Here is a 15,937-nt window from a genome sequence, read left to right as displayed (position 1 = left end):
TTATTTTTCTCAGTGTATGTGATGACAGGGATAGTCTTATTGCTTCCAGAGGGCTTGAAAACTGGAGGTTAAATCCATACCCTCTAAACCTCGAAGAGCGCACAAGATGGTTTAAGGACTTGTTTTTTATACAGTGGTGCGACTGGAGAGGTTTGTCGCATCTGTTTAGCCAGGTTGATGACGCAATCAAGAGGGACAGACTCAACACTGCGTACGAGAGTATTAGAAAGCGCCTTGTTTTTGACGATCTGGCGAGTTGTCCGAAGACTGGTTTGCCTGGTACCCTGTGTAAACCTAAAATCATAAGACCTTCCGACAGCTAAACAATAAACTGGTAGGTTTAATGTGCGGGTGTGTGGGGTTGAGTGTGTATCTATGTGACAAATTAAGAGCTTGTGGTTTTCATTTTACAGAGAATGACACGCCCTCGTGGGACCTGTTGGAGTCACCATACACAGAGCTGCTAATCCCGACCCCCCAGACTCCACCACCCTCACCACAATGCTCGCAGGACCCCCTCATATCAGACCTGTGGGATGAAACTGTAATCGACATCAAACTCGCAACTCTCCACCTGTTAATGTTGGCTTTGAATGAGTTTATACAAGAGACATGTTACGGATGCCAAACAGGCCACCCCAGTCAGGTGCAACACAGCTGCTTGCAGGAATTGTCTGAGTATTTCTTCGACACCTACTATGATGATGTGATGATAAGGCTCCAGACTGACCGATTCATCCCTGCCATCCGGCTGTTTGTACGCTCATCCACTGCAGATGGGTCTGGAACACAAATCCGCAGAGTTGCAGAACACATCATGTGTGAACTGAGATCAGAGCGATATACAGTATGCGCCATTAATGACAACATTGGGCACCTGCTAGATGCAAGTACTTGCGCCCGCCGTGTTAAACCAGCCATGCTCCGCATGATTGGAAACTACTGGGCTGGGTTACATCTGGTTTAATGTGGGGTGTCCAAGTATCCATTGTCTGTGATTGTGTCTTTGTGAAAATTTAATAAAAAGACTTGTTAACATCAACATCATAGTCATTTGTGGTTTGTAAATCATGGAAAGCACATTGCATAAAATATATCATGATCCAGCCCATCCTGCGGGGTTAGCCAGTTTAAATAAGCTACGTATAGCGGCAGGGGAGGCATCAGGTGTAACACCTCCACTATCTCAGGTCAAACATTATTTAGAACAAGACGACACCTACACACTCCATAAACCTGCGAGGATCCATTTCCCCAGAAATAGAGTATTGGTGACAGGGGTCGACAAACAGTTTCAAGCCGATCTGGTTGACATGTGTGAATATGTGACAGATAATGATAATGTGAGATATCTGCTAACATGTATAGATGTATTCTCAAAATACGCATGGGTTAGATGCCTAACAAACAAGACAGGGTCTGTTGTATCAGCTGCTTTTGAGGATATACTTAGTGAGGGTAGGATCCCTGTGAAACTACAAACAGATGAAGGCAAAGAGTTTTATAATGCAACCTTTAAACAGCTAATGAAGCAATATAATATCAAACATTTCTCAACAGCTAGCGAGGTTAAATGCAGTATTGTCGAGAGATTCAATCGTAGCTTCAAGGGTAGAATGTGGAAGTACTTAACATCAGCCAACTCCCGGAGATATGTAGATATCATACCAGATCTCACACAAGCATATAACAATGCTTATCACAGATCTATCCAAATGGCTCCGGCAGAGGTGAATAAGGATAATGAGAAGTCGGTCTTCAACGCGCTGTACAAAACGAGGCCTCAGAGGGAACTGCGCTTTAAATTTAATATCGGTGACACTGTACGAATATCAAAACTGAGAGGAAAGTTTCGAAAAGGATACGAGCAGACCTACACCGATGAGATTTTCACAGTCAAGGAACGTATAGGGAGACAGCCCCCAGTGTACAGACTAGTGGATTTAGCAGGAGAGGTATTGAAAGGGTCATTTTATGAGCCTGAGATACAACGTGTGGTTGTTGATGAAAACAAAACATTTAAAATTGAAAACATATTGGCTAGAAAAAAAGTGGGTCGGAAAAAGCAGGTGCTAGTGAAATGGCTAGGATGGCCCAACAGCTTTAATTCGTGGATTCCAGAAAAAGACATCGTTGAGGCGTAATTAACTCAGATGACGCAGCTCTACACACATTCATTCAACACTGAGCATAGACTGAGAAAGCATGAATAAAAAGAACAACAATGCAGGCTTCTATGTAAGCCTCTTCTCGAATGCTTCATCACATGTTTACCCGGGTAATAAGATATCTAATTTTAGAACAAAGCTAGCAAAACCTATTGTTTTGGATCAGCCATATGAGGTCGCTGTTATAGAGATACAGTACCCACGCATATGGCGGACTTTTCCACAATCAGATTCGGAAGTGGAAATTCATGACCCCGTCAAAGACGGAACCATAGCCGTAACCATGATCGAACTGTCTGTGGGCCATTATGCATCTGTGGAACAGATAATAAAAGAATTTAATTTTAAATGTCAACAGCACCAAGCCACTGGAGACATTAAAATGCAGTACAACGCCGTTAGTAACCATGCCTGTGTTATGGGGCCTAGGGGGACTATTCTCACATTTAGAGGGAGACTGGCGGAAATCCTAGGATTCAAAACAGGAGAACCGTTTGCACTTCATTATAAAAACACATATGCCCCGCACCCCGCAGACATATACGGGGGAAAATATAACATCTTTATTTATTCAGATATCGTTGATTACCAGCTTGTGGGTGACGCCCACGCGAGGCTATTAAGAGCTATAAATATTACAGACGATGACCGCCGGTTGCCTATTCTACAATTTGACAGCCCACACTACACACCTGTGTCAAAGACATTAATCGACGACATAGAAATTGATTTGAAAGACGATCGAAATCAACACATACCCTTTTTATACGGCAAAGTGTTTGTCAAGTTACACTTCCGACCGATAACACAGCATTTTTGAAAAAAAAGGATGGCCGTCTACAACTCTGATGACTCAAAATATGTAAAATACTACTTATCACAGGCTGGTGGAGAGCTCGGAGGGTATGTTGGGACCAGTACACAATATGGGACAGGTCTGGGTGGGTTGTTCCGTAGCTTGTTTAGATTTGCAGTACCGCTGTTTAAAAAAGGAGTCAGCATAGTCAAACCACACCTAAAAACAGCCGCATCGGGCATAGTGTCTGATGTCATAACCAGACCCTCAACCACTAAGCAGGACGGTAACGGCTTGTATGTGTATACGCCCAAACCATCTAAGACCCCACCCCCAGGGCAGCCGTTGTCTAAAAAGCGTAAAACCACAAAACCTAGCAGGAGAGCCACCAAACGGACACCGTCACGCAGAGTGAAAAGACCCAGAACCAGTCGTTCAAAAACTGCAGCGCTTGACATATTCTAAATGGCACTGTTACACAGTCATTCTGGAGAATGTGTAAAAACAGAGCTCGATCTTTTTACTGTCCCATACACACAGACTAGCACTGAGAAAAGTACATTTATTGAAATCCCACCTGTATCTGCAATCACTGATGGAGGGCCGATCGAGTTTTACATCTCATCGTCGGGTGAAGATTACCTGGATCTAAATGACTCATATATCTACACACGGGTGAGAATCACAAACGCTGATGGCTCAAACCTGGCTAGGGACGCTAATGTAGGATTTATTAATTATCCTGGATGCAGCATATTTAGTCAAGTCGATATTAATTTGGGAGACCGGCTCATTAGTCAATCATCCAATACATATCCATACAGAGGTGTGATAGAATGTCTTATCAATTATAATAAGGACACTTTAGACACACAGTTCAGCACCGGGTTATTCTGTAAGGATACAGCATCACACATGAATGACACATCTATAGAAGGAGAGAACCAGGGTCTGATGACCAGAGGTGGCTACACAGCAAATAGTAGTATTGTTGAATTGATTGCACCAGTACATGCAGACCTGTTTTTTCAAGAAAAACTGTTACTTAATGGAATCGACCTGTCGCTGAAATTTGTGCGCTCTAAAGACGAATTTGCTCTCATGACAGCGGATGCCAATGCATACAGAGTTAAAATTGTCTCAGCCAGTCTCTTTGTCAAGAAAGTTAGTGTATCACCTAGCGTCAGACTTGCACACAGCAAGGCATTGCACCATGCAAACGCAAAATACACGGTAGACAGAGTATCTTTAAAGACCTTCTCCATACCTGCAGGGGCTAGAATATCAACAAATGACAATTTATTTATGGGTAGGATACCTAAATTTGTCATCATTGCATTCATAGACAATGAAGCATACACAGGCTCCTACCAGCGTAATCCATTTCATTTTGAAAACTGCGATATAGAATTTATGTCTTTATATGCTGATAGTCAGGCTTATCCTGCTAAACCATTCCAGCCAAATTTCCAGAGAAAACACTATATCAGAGAATTTTACCAGCTGATACAAACCACAGGAAGACATTTAAAGGACAGATCGTTGGCCATAACACGTGACGACTTTGGTAACGGCTACACTTTATTCTGTTTCAATCTGGAAGCTGACGAAGGACATTCAGGAAATGTGTCGTTAATTAAAACTGGGAACGTGAGATTGGAAACCCGTTTCAGAAATCCACTACCCCGTACAGTGAACCTCTTGTGTTATTCTGTATTTGATTCAGTCATTGAAATATCTAACATGAGACAAGTGCTCTTGGACTACTATTGAGACAAAAACGGTCATGAACACTATAGAACTATCAGCCGCGGTCGGCAGCATTATCAATAAAAACACACATTTCCTGAATGTCCTTCGTCAGCTTCCAGATTGAAACAGAATAAAGTGTAGCCGTTACCAAAGTCGTCACGTGTTATGGCCAACGATCTGTCCTTTAAATGTCTTCCTGTGGTTTGTATCAGCTGGTAAAATTCTCTGATATAGTGTTTTCTCTGGAAATTTGGCTGGAATGGTTTAGCAGGATAAGCCTGACTATCAGCATATAAAGACATAAATTCTATATCGCAGTTTTCAAAATGAAATGGATTACGCTGGTAGGAGCCTGTGTATGCTTCATTGTCTATGAATGCAATGATGACAAATTTAGGTATCCTACCCATAAATAAATTGTCATTTGTTGATATTCTAGCCCCTGCAGGTATGGAGAAGGTCTTTAAAGATACTCTGTCTACCGTGTATTTTGCGTTTGCATGGTGCAATGCCTTGCTGTGTGCAAGTCTGACGCTAGGTGATACACTAACTTTCTTGACAAAGAGACTGGCTGAGACAATTTTAACTCTGTATGCATTGGCATCCGCTGTCATGAGAGCAAATTCGTCTTTAGAGCGCACAAATTTCAGCGACAGGTCGATTCCATTAAGTAACAGTTTTTCTTGAAAAAACAGGTCTGCATGTACTGGTGCAATCAATTCAACAATACTACTATTTGCTGTGTAGCCACCTCTGGTCATCAGACCCTGGTTCTCTCCTTCTATAGATGTGTCATTCATGTGTGATGCTGTATCCTTACAGAATAACCCGGTGCTGAACTGTGTGTCTAAAGTGTCCTTATTATAATTGATAAGACATTCTATCACACCTCTGTATGGATATGTATTGGATGATTGACTAATGAGCCGGTCTCCCAAATTAATATCGACTTGACTAAATATGCTGCATCCAGGATAATTAATAAATCCTACATTAGCGTCCCTAGCCAGGTTTGAGCCATCAGCGTTTGTGATTCTCACCCGTGTGTAGATATATGAGTCATTTAGATCCAGGTAATCTTCACCCGACGATGAGATGTAAAACTCGATCGGCCCTCCATCAGTGATTGCAGATACAGGTGGGATTTCAATAAATGTACTTTTCTCAGTGCTAGTCTGTGTGTATGGGACAGTAAAAAGATCGAGCTCTGTTTTTACACATTCTCCAGAATGACTGTGTAACAGTGCCATTTAGAATATGTCAAGCGCTGCAGTTTTTGAACGACTGGTTCTGGGTCTTTTCACTCTGCGTGACGGTGTCCGTTTGGTGGCTCTCCTGCTAGGTTTTGTGGTTTTACGCTTTTTAGACAACGGCTGCCCTGGGGGTGGGGTCTTAGATGGTTTGGGCGTATACACATACAAGCCGTTACCGTCCTGCTTAGTGGTTGAGGGTCTGGTTATGACATCAGACACTATGCCCGATGCGGCTGTTTTTAGGTGTGGTTTGACTATGCTGACTCCTTTTTTAAACAGCGGTACTGCAAATCTAAACAAGCTACGGAACAACCCACCCAGACCTGTCCCATATTGTGTACTGGTCCCAACATACCCTCCGAGCTCTCCACCAGCCTGTGATAAGTAGTATTTTACATATTTTGAGTCATCAGAGTTGTAGACGGCCATCCTTTTTTTTCAAAAATGCTGTGTTATCGGTCGGAAGTGTAACTTGACAAACACTTTGCCGTATAAAAAGGGTATGTGTTGATTTCGATCGTCTTTCAAATCAATTTCTATGTCGTCGATTAATGTCTTTGACACAGGTGTGTAGTGTGGGCTGTCAAATTGTAGAATAGGCAACCGGCGGTCATCGTCTGTAATATTTATAGCTCTTAATAGCCTCGCGTGGGCGTCACCCACAAGCTGGTAATCAACGATATCTGAATAAATAAAGATGTTATATTTTCCCCCGTATATGTCTGCGGGGTGCGGGGCATATGTGTTTTTATAATGAAGTGCAAACGGTTCTCCTGTTTTGAATCCTAGGATTTCCGCCAGTCTCCCTCTAAATGTGAGAATAGTCCCCCTAGGCCCCATAACACAGGCATGGTTACTAACGGCGTTGTACTGCATTTTAATGTCTCCAGTGGCTTGGTGCTGTTGACATTTAAAATTAAATTCTTTTATTATCTGTTCCACAGATGCATAATGGCCCACAGACAGTTCGATCATGGTTACGGCTATGGTTCCGTCTTTGACGGGGTCATGAATTTCCACTTCCGAATCTGATTGTGGAAAAGTCCGCCATATGCGTGGGTACTGTATCTCTATAACAGCGACCTCATATGGCTGATCCAAAACAATAGGTTTTGCTAGCTTTGTTCTAAAATTAGATATCTTATTACCCGGGTAAACATGTGATGAAGCATTCGAGAAGAGGCTTACATAGAAGCCTGCATTGTTGTTCTTTTTATTCATGCTTTCTCAGTCTATGCTCAGTGTTGAATGAATGTGTGTAGAGCTGCGTCATCTGAGTTAATTACGCCTCAACGATGTCTTTTTCTGGAATCCACGAATTAAAGCTGTTGGGCCATCCTAGCCATTTCACTAGCACCTGCTTTTTCCGACCCACTTTTTTTCTAGCCAATATGTTTTCAATTTTAAATGTTTTGTTTTCATCAACAACCACACGTTGTATCTCAGGCTCATAAAATGACCCTTTCAATACCTCTCCTGCTAAATCCACTAGTCTGTACACTGGGGGCTGTCTCCCTATACGTTCCTTGACTGTGAAAATCTCATCGGGTTAGGTCTGCTCGTATCCTTTTCGAAACTTTCCTCTCAGTTTTGATATTCGTACAGTGTCACCGATATTAAATTTAAAGCGCAGTTCCCTCTGAGGCCTCGTTTTGTACAGCGCGTTGAAGACCGACTTCTCATTATCCTTATTCACCTCTGCCGGAGCCATTTGGATAGATCTGTGATAAGCATTGTTATATGCTTGTGTGAGATCTGGTATGATATCTACATATCTCCGGGAGTTGGCTGATGTTAAGTACTTCCACATTCTACCCTTGAAGCTACGATTGAATCTCTCGACAATACTGCATTTAACCTCGCTAGCTGTTGAGAAATGTTTGATATTATATTGCTTCATTAGCTGTTTAAAGGTTGCATTATAAAACTCTTTGCCTTCATCTGTTTGTAGTTTCACAGGGATCCTACCCTCACTAAGTATATCCTCAAAAGCAGCTGATACAACAGACCCTGTCTTGTTTGTTAGGCATCTAACCCATGCGTATTTTGAGAATACATCTATACATGTTAGCAGATATCTCACATTATCATTATCTGTCACATATTCACACATGTCAACCAGATCGGCTTGAAACTGTTTGTCGACCCCTGTCACCAATACTCTATTTCTGGGGAAATGGATCCTCGCAGGTTTATGGAGTGTGTAGGTGTCGTCTTGTTCTAAATAATGTTTGACCTGAGATAGTGGAGGTGTTACACCTGATGCCTCCCCTGCCGCTATACGTAGCTTATTTAAACTGGCTAACCCCGCAGGATGGGCTGGATCATGATATATTTTATGCAATGTGCTTTCCATGATTTACAAACCACAAATGACTATGATGTTGATGTTAACAAGTCTTTTTATTAAATTTTCACAAAGACACAATCACAGACAATGGATACTTGGACACCCCACATTAAACCAGATGTAACCCAGCCCAGTAGTTTCCAATCATGCGGAGCATGGCTGGTTTAACACGGCGGGCGCAAGTACTTGCATCTAGCAGGTGCCCAATGTTGTCATTAATGGCGCATACTGTATATCGCTCTGATCTCAGTTCACACATGATGTGTTCTGCAACTCTGCGGATTTGTGTTCCAGACCCATCTGCAGTGGATGAGCGTACAAACAGCCGGATGGCAGGGATGAATCGGTCAGTCTGGAGCCTTATCATCACATCATCATAGTAGGTGTCGAAGAAATACTCAGACAATTCCTGCAAGCAGCTGTGTTGCACCTGACTGGGGTGGCCTGTTTGGCATCCGTAACATGTCTCTTGTATAAACTCATTCAAAGCCAACATTAACAGGTGGAGAGTTGCGAGTTTGATGTCGATTACAGTTTCATCCCACAGGTCTGATATGAGGGGGTCCTGCGAGCATTGTGGTGAGGGTGGTGGAGTCTGGGGGGTCGGGATTAGCAGCTCTGTGTATGGTGACTCCAACAGGTCCCACGAGGGCGTGTCATTCTCTGTAAAATGAAAACCACAAGCTCTTAATTTGTCACATAGATACACACTCAACCCCACACACCCGCACATTAAACCTACCAGTTTATTGTTTAGCTGTCGGAAGGTCTTATGATTTTAGGTTTACACAGGGTACCAGGCAAACCAGTCTTCGGACAACTCGCCAGATCGTCAAAAACAAGGCGCTTTCTAATACTCTCGTACGCAGTGTTGAGTCTGTCCCTCTTGATCGCGTCATCAATCTGGCTAAACAGACGCGACAAACCTCTCCAGTCGCACCACTGTATAAAAAACAAGTCCTTAAACCATCTTGTGCGCTCTTCGAGGTTTAGAGGGTATGGATTTAACCTCCAGTTTTCAAGCCCTCTGGAAGCAATAAGACTATCCCTGTCATCACATACACTGAGAAAAATAAAGTCGTCGGGGTTGCGATTGAAACGATCAGCCTCAACCCTGTAAAGCTCAGGGCCTGATGCAGTGTTCCACTGGGAAACATACAGCAGCTCTGGGAAACCCACATTGTCCAGGTCCGCACACACTACGGTGCGGAAGAGCTTCCAGTTTTTAGTAGACATGACTTGGGCTTCCCCCCAAAACAATCCCTCACCACAATCTACACTAAGCACAACTGTCCCTTCGGTATATTTAATGGCATACACATACCCTTCGACGCCTCGATATTCTAACTTAAATACAGTTCCATCTGCGGCGTTTCCACAGCGTTGCTTTTTACGTTGAGGACCCCGACTGCATACTCCTGAAGACATACCTAGAGTGCCTGTGGCATGGGCGATGTCCTGGCTGGGTGTCATTCCGAGCTCCATAGGTCGATGCGTCGGGGATCCTTAGCGCGATGTGTCGGTGCTCTAGGTCGATGCGTCGGGGATCCTTAGCGCGATGTGTCGGTGCTCCTCAGACCGTGGCGGTGATGCTCTTAGAATGTGAAAGGATCACTTTTATACCCATACAACCTAGCACATCCCACTAGGAGGAGTCGTTCCCACCCAGAGGGTAAGAACACCTGAACGCGCATGCGCACACACACACGAAACCGGTCAAACCGGTTGTCAAACCGGCTTGGTTGGCCGCCATCTTGGATAGGTGCCATCGTATTACTACTCAGGCCTTCCGGGACATGTGACTGCCATCCTACTCCTGTCCAACCTACCACATTTTCCCAGGAGCACCACTGACCTGCTGTGTATGTATGGATGTGTTTGCCCCAGGAGGGGCTCCAATAAACATGACTGGAGCATATCATAGGGTGATTTCAGACCCACACATCATATGCTCTCCAGCTGCTACTAGCTCCTGCACACTTAATGACGTCACACAAATCAAACGTGAATGAGCTGGTGGATCCTTTAACATAATTTAATTCTATCCTGTTGTATGTGCTGAGACACTCATCACCTTTACCTGACACCTCGCGCTTTAGTCTTTTCACTAGAGCTGGGCGATATGAGATTTTTTCATATCACGATATGTTTTTTTCATTTCAGGCGATAACGATATCTATCACGATATGAGCCAAATAACTATATTTGTAAGATTTAAATGTGCCGTTGCTCACAAGTAAAATGTGAAATAATCAGAAGCTTGTTTTTATTTAAATATTTATTTCCCATAATAAGTTCAACAGGGTAGATGTACTTAAGGAACATGAGACTTTTTCAGATAAATAAAGGCAAATATTGCAAACTACACAAAAGGCAGCCGCTAAAGCGTTTAAGTTTCAAAATAGAACAAACGAAACAGACTAAATTGTCAATTCCACTTAGAAACAAAATATTAATTCTAAAAATAAATCTTAGTTTGTTTTACAGAAGAACAGAAAAAACTGACTAATTTTTGTCAATATCAAATAAACTGAGAACTAAAAGGAAATTCTCAATCTCTCCTTGTTGTATAGCTGAGCTTTTCAAACAGTTTTAACAGTTACTTTAGTCTGACAAAAGCCGAATGACGAATTAGCGATTCCAGTCAGAGACTGAGGCTACGTCCACACGTACACGGGTATTTTTGAAAACGGAGATTTTCCGTTTTCGTTTTAGAAAATAATCCCGTCCACACATAAAGGCAGAAATGAAGGAAAACGCTGCTATGAACATGCCAAAGCAGCAGGTGGCGCTAGATTCCTAACCGTGCAGAAATGTTGGCCAATCAGAAGTCTAGAAGCCTCGGTGGGAAAAAGTAAACAAAGCTGGGGCATAGAAGCAGAACCGAGTCGTATGTGTGGAGGGACAGTAACTGTGTGTATATGTAAGCATTTAAACACTGCAGAGAGTAGAATTAACAGTAACAGTATTGTAGAAATTCATTTCACCGAAACAATAACGTGGCGCACAGTGTGACGCATGCACCAGTTTATTGTATTTCCAGACTTGCTTTCGGCACAATTTACAGTGCACGCTACTCTGTTTTTTGTCAGACTTGAAATAGCCGAAATACCTTCACACTACGGAACTTCTTTGGCTCTTCCGTTCGACAATCTCTCCGGCGTTGGAACCGTCATCTGTTTTCTCTTCGGTCACGCTCGGTTGATTTTTCTAGTCGGCACACTCATTTCCTCCATTACGCGCTGGCTCCATTACCTGCTGGCTGCTTCCCAAACAAACACACGTGCGGCTTGGCACTTGTGCTGTACGTAACAAGTGACGCGACGTGACACTGCGGCTGTGATTGGTTCGGCTCTGCGCTACTTGATTTGGATTGGCTGACCTTTTTTTTTTTTTTTTTTTTCAAGAGGACAAGAGCGGCGAGGTCTATCGCGATAGCTTAATTTCTCTATCGAGTAAAAGTTATATCGCGATACATATCGTTATCGTTCTATCGCCCAGCTCTACTTTTCACCAATCCCGTTTTAGCAACTATTGTCTCAGGAAGTGCTGTGCTGGACTGGCATCCGCTTCCAACCGATTCACAAAATGCGCCCTGCAACATAGAGGCTGTATCCCAATTCAGGGTCTGCAGCCTTAAAGTACGCAGCCTCAACGATCCTCAAGGGCCGCATACTCAAAGACCGCTAAGGCCGGAAGTGCGAGGCTTGTGAAATGGGATGGTCTAGCCTCCGTTGCGCTGCCCAGGTTGCCTAGCAACCATGATACTAACAGCTGGAAACGTGTCATACAGCTTTGTTTGACAGAAATGAAGGAGAAAATCTTTTGTTCATTTGTTTCTACATGAGCTTTGATCATTCTCTGATTAAGGTCAGCTATTGAACGGCGTATACAGTGGGGCAAAAAAGTATTTAGTCAGCCACCGATTGTGCAAGTTCCCCCACCTAAAATGATGACAGAGGTCAGTAATTTGCACCAGAGGTACACTTCAACTGTGAGAAACAGAATGTGAAAAAAAAAATCCATGAATCCACATGGTAGGATTTGTAAAGAATTTATTCGTAAATCAGGGTGGAAAATAAGTATTTGGTCAATAACAAAAATACAACTCAATACTTTGTAACACAACCTTTGTTGGCAATAACAGAGGTCAAACGTTTACTATAGGTCTTTACCAGGTTTGCACACACAGTAGCTGGTATTTTGAATAGCTGCAAGGAATAGTAATTCAAAGGGTTTATTCTGTTTTTCATAACCCTGTCACCATCTTCTTAGGTCCATGGAATATACTGCCTAAAGCCGAGAGCCCGGGAGGCGTATTCTATCTGGTAATCGGGGTGGACGTGTCAGGAACAGATTCGTTTGGGGTAATTAGGGTACACTTAGTTTACCCCAAAGCCTGAGTCGCACTTAAAAACTCAATGACAAATCTAACTGATAAACTAATAATCTCGGCACCAAACACGATAGGGCAAGCAGAGAATGCCAATTCATTTATGCCAAAACAAGATAACTATACATGTTTCAAGTTTTCTAAAGATAATGTAAAGTACCAGGTGGGAGAAATCGATCCTACTTGGTGTGCCGTCACACCCACCAGAAGAACCACGAATAATGTGAGTGACCCGAGCACATTAATTAGAACATGGACAAGAAGTGGGTTGTATTATTATTGTGGGCAAAGCACCCTTTTGGTTCGTGTCCCAATGGGAAGCGTAGGGACCCCGGAGCGGTCGTTCCGGTGTTCCAGTGTCCATTGAGGAACTTAGATGCCATAGAGTGGGCTGAGGAGTGATACAACACGAGGTGTGGTGACATTTCTTTTGGAATGTCAAAAGAGGGAATGTGGAGATACAGAAATTCTTTCATTGCTGCCATATAATCTGTATCATTATAATTGCATTAATAACATTCTTTACAGCATTATTTCATTTAATAATATTTCTTACAGTATTGATATTGCATTTGAGGATCCTTTTATTATGTTTACTTTTATTACAGGTACAGCCAGAAGTATTTTATACACATTGCATAAATATTTGTGCTCATTCAGAGTTGTTGCATTAGTCTACAGAGGGTCTCAAGCTCTGTCTGGCTTAGTGCATAAAAGGATAACTGCAATGCATGCTTACAGTACATATAATACATATAATCTAGGAATGTATCCGGCCTGAGGCCTTAACTCATTTGGTGTCTTACTATATTTTATTCTACTTGGTAACAGACGATCAGAGTCAATAATTAGCCTCAGAGACCCTGAGGGCTTGAAGTTTATTACCTTGTATGGAAGGTGTTATCGAAAAGAGAAGTTCTATGTCTGCTTATAGCTATTAAAAATGTACGATTAACGGTGACTAATGTCACGGGGGGCGTGTACCCCACTGCTTTATAAGTATCCACAACATGTATTTTGTAGTGATGTGCGATACCACTGATTTCCTTTCTGATCCGATACCAAGTAATATTCAGGGTGGTATCGACGATACTGATCCGATACCGATACTTTGTACAAAACGGATTTTATTTATTGTATCTCAAATTATAGCGTCATAATGATTACAGGACATCAGAATACCTTCTTCTTATCACTTAATAATGCAGAGTTCATCATATAGAAATAAAAAAACTAAAGTTGTGCGCTATTTGAACACCTTGCCTGCCTGGAGGACTAAAGGACTCCGTGAGAGACTCTCACCCTAGCAGCACCTGTCCCTCTCCTCCTCTTCAGTTCGCCTCAACATACGCTCGTCATATTTTGTGATATGATTTACTCTGAGGTGTTTGACAAGGTTAGTCATGTTGCCACAACCATACATGCCAACCCTCCCGATTTTTCCGGGAGAATCCCACCTTTCTCCAGATTTTCCACCCGGACAACAAAGTTGAAAAACCATATCGCAGAATTCATAGCGCGGCCCAGCCAGTTCCAGTTTCCAACAATGACGGCAGCGACTTAGTTTTAATATCACTCTTATTTCTCTTTCTGGGTCGCAAAAAAACTTTTAACATATTTTCAGGTGAGAATGTAGCTGTGTAAACTTCAAATATCTGAGCCGACCGACACATCGTCTTCAAACCCCCGCGGTCTTTCACTACTCGGGTTAAACATGATGTACAAGTCACTTTGATAACTTAAAAATGTTCTTGTTTGGCTTTTTCAGTGTTTTATTTGTTCGTGAGTAAATCGGTTTGGCTGAGATTAAAGTTATTAGATTAGATTAAATTAAACTTTATTATTCCCTCGGGAGGGTTCCTCCGGGGTTTTCACACAGCTGAATAAACGTCAAACAGAAAACTGATTAAACAGAAGAGTTTACGTCAGTGTCCGGTTATATTTTAGACAGCAAGGAGCAGACGGCAGAGTTTCACTCCACCGAGGGAGCTCGTGACGTACTACCCGGCTTTCTTTAGACCGCGAAGGCCGGTCCTCAGGTGGAAGCAGCCTCTGAATTTGGACACCCCCGCTGTTTCCGGGCCGGCCAATAATAACGGTGACATTTAACGTATTTTATCCGATAAATAAACCCTGTAAAATATATTTATCCGCCCAAACAGCCCTTTTGAATGTCTCCCTAATTCTGAGGTCTCAAGGTTGGCAAGTATGGCCACAACACCTCCCTTTTTTTGCCACATTTATTGCAAACCACGGCTCAGCTGTTTGTGGAGGTAAAATACATCCGCACAATTACGCTCAGCCATTGTTGTGAGTGCGCACGCCAAGGGGCTGCGAGACATTTATACAGCCGTATTTCGTACATGACTATGAAAGGCGGAAGAGGAAGTAGTTCCTTTGAATGTAGGCAATCCGAATGTTATAGTTTCTTTCCACTGTGTTCCTGTTAATGATAAACCACAAATTTACTCTAAATTACTAAAATATCGATATTTTAATGTGAGAATCGATTCTAGAACATAAATGATTGGTATCGGAGGAATCGATATTTCAGGATCGATCCGCACATCACTAGTATTTTGGTCAGAGGACATATGCTGATGTTTTCTCGCGTGTGTTAATAAACTCATCGTTTGATTGCACTTTTCTGGGGCTTCCGTGGTTTGTGACACTGCTCTACATTGATCGATTTCGCGCCTTTCATGTCCTCTTTAATGAAGCAGGTTGAGATTTCTTTAGACTGGCATATGTTACATTTGTCCTAATCTTTAATCTTTATTACTGGATAACTGAGAACTGACACGGGTGGCATAAAGCAATAAAATCTGGAGAACACAATTGTCAGATATTTGGTATTATTTTTGTATTTTGCTGTGTGCACAGAACGGAAGCCACACGTGTGCTGTGTGGGACTCCCCCACCCAAAAAAAACAAGAAAAAAAAAGAAATAAGAAAGATTATAACTGTAATAGACAAAAAAAAGCTTAGATCCCTATTCTTCGTGTTTTTTTTTATGTTTATGCAAAATTAGAACATTTTAAATGACGCAAACAGTCACGGTCTGTTTGCTGGTATGCGTAAATCACACTATCGCTGTCGTTTTAACTCTCGTTTCTCCCTAAGTTTCCTTTTCTTTCTTCTTCTTCTAAAACAGATCCGTTGCTGCGCCTTCTCATGGGTCAAAGCATGTGTCACTCACGTGGTTTGCCCAATGAGAAGACCGAG

General features: G+C 42.5%; 1 long non-coding RNA gene across 1 annotated transcript; it reads left to right on the top strand.

The window, feature by feature from the left end:
• The first annotated feature begins 173 nt into the window (after positions 1 to 173).
• Positions 174 to 1,042, top strand: LOC113021213 (uncharacterized). Its single transcript, XR_003272267.1, has 2 exons — positions 174 to 334; positions 414 to 1,042. It is a non-coding gene; the product is annotated as an uncharacterized LOC113021213 (long non-coding RNA).
• The last annotated feature ends 14,895 nt before the right edge of the window (positions 1,043 to 15,937 follow it).

Source organism: Astatotilapia calliptera, chromosome 4, assembly GCF_900246225.1.
Source record: "Astatotilapia calliptera chromosome 4, fAstCal1.2, whole genome shotgun sequence".
Lineage (NCBI taxonomy): Eukaryota > Metazoa > Chordata > Actinopteri > Cichliformes > Cichlidae > Astatotilapia > Astatotilapia calliptera.
This window is presented reverse-complemented; position numbering and strand designations above follow the sequence as displayed.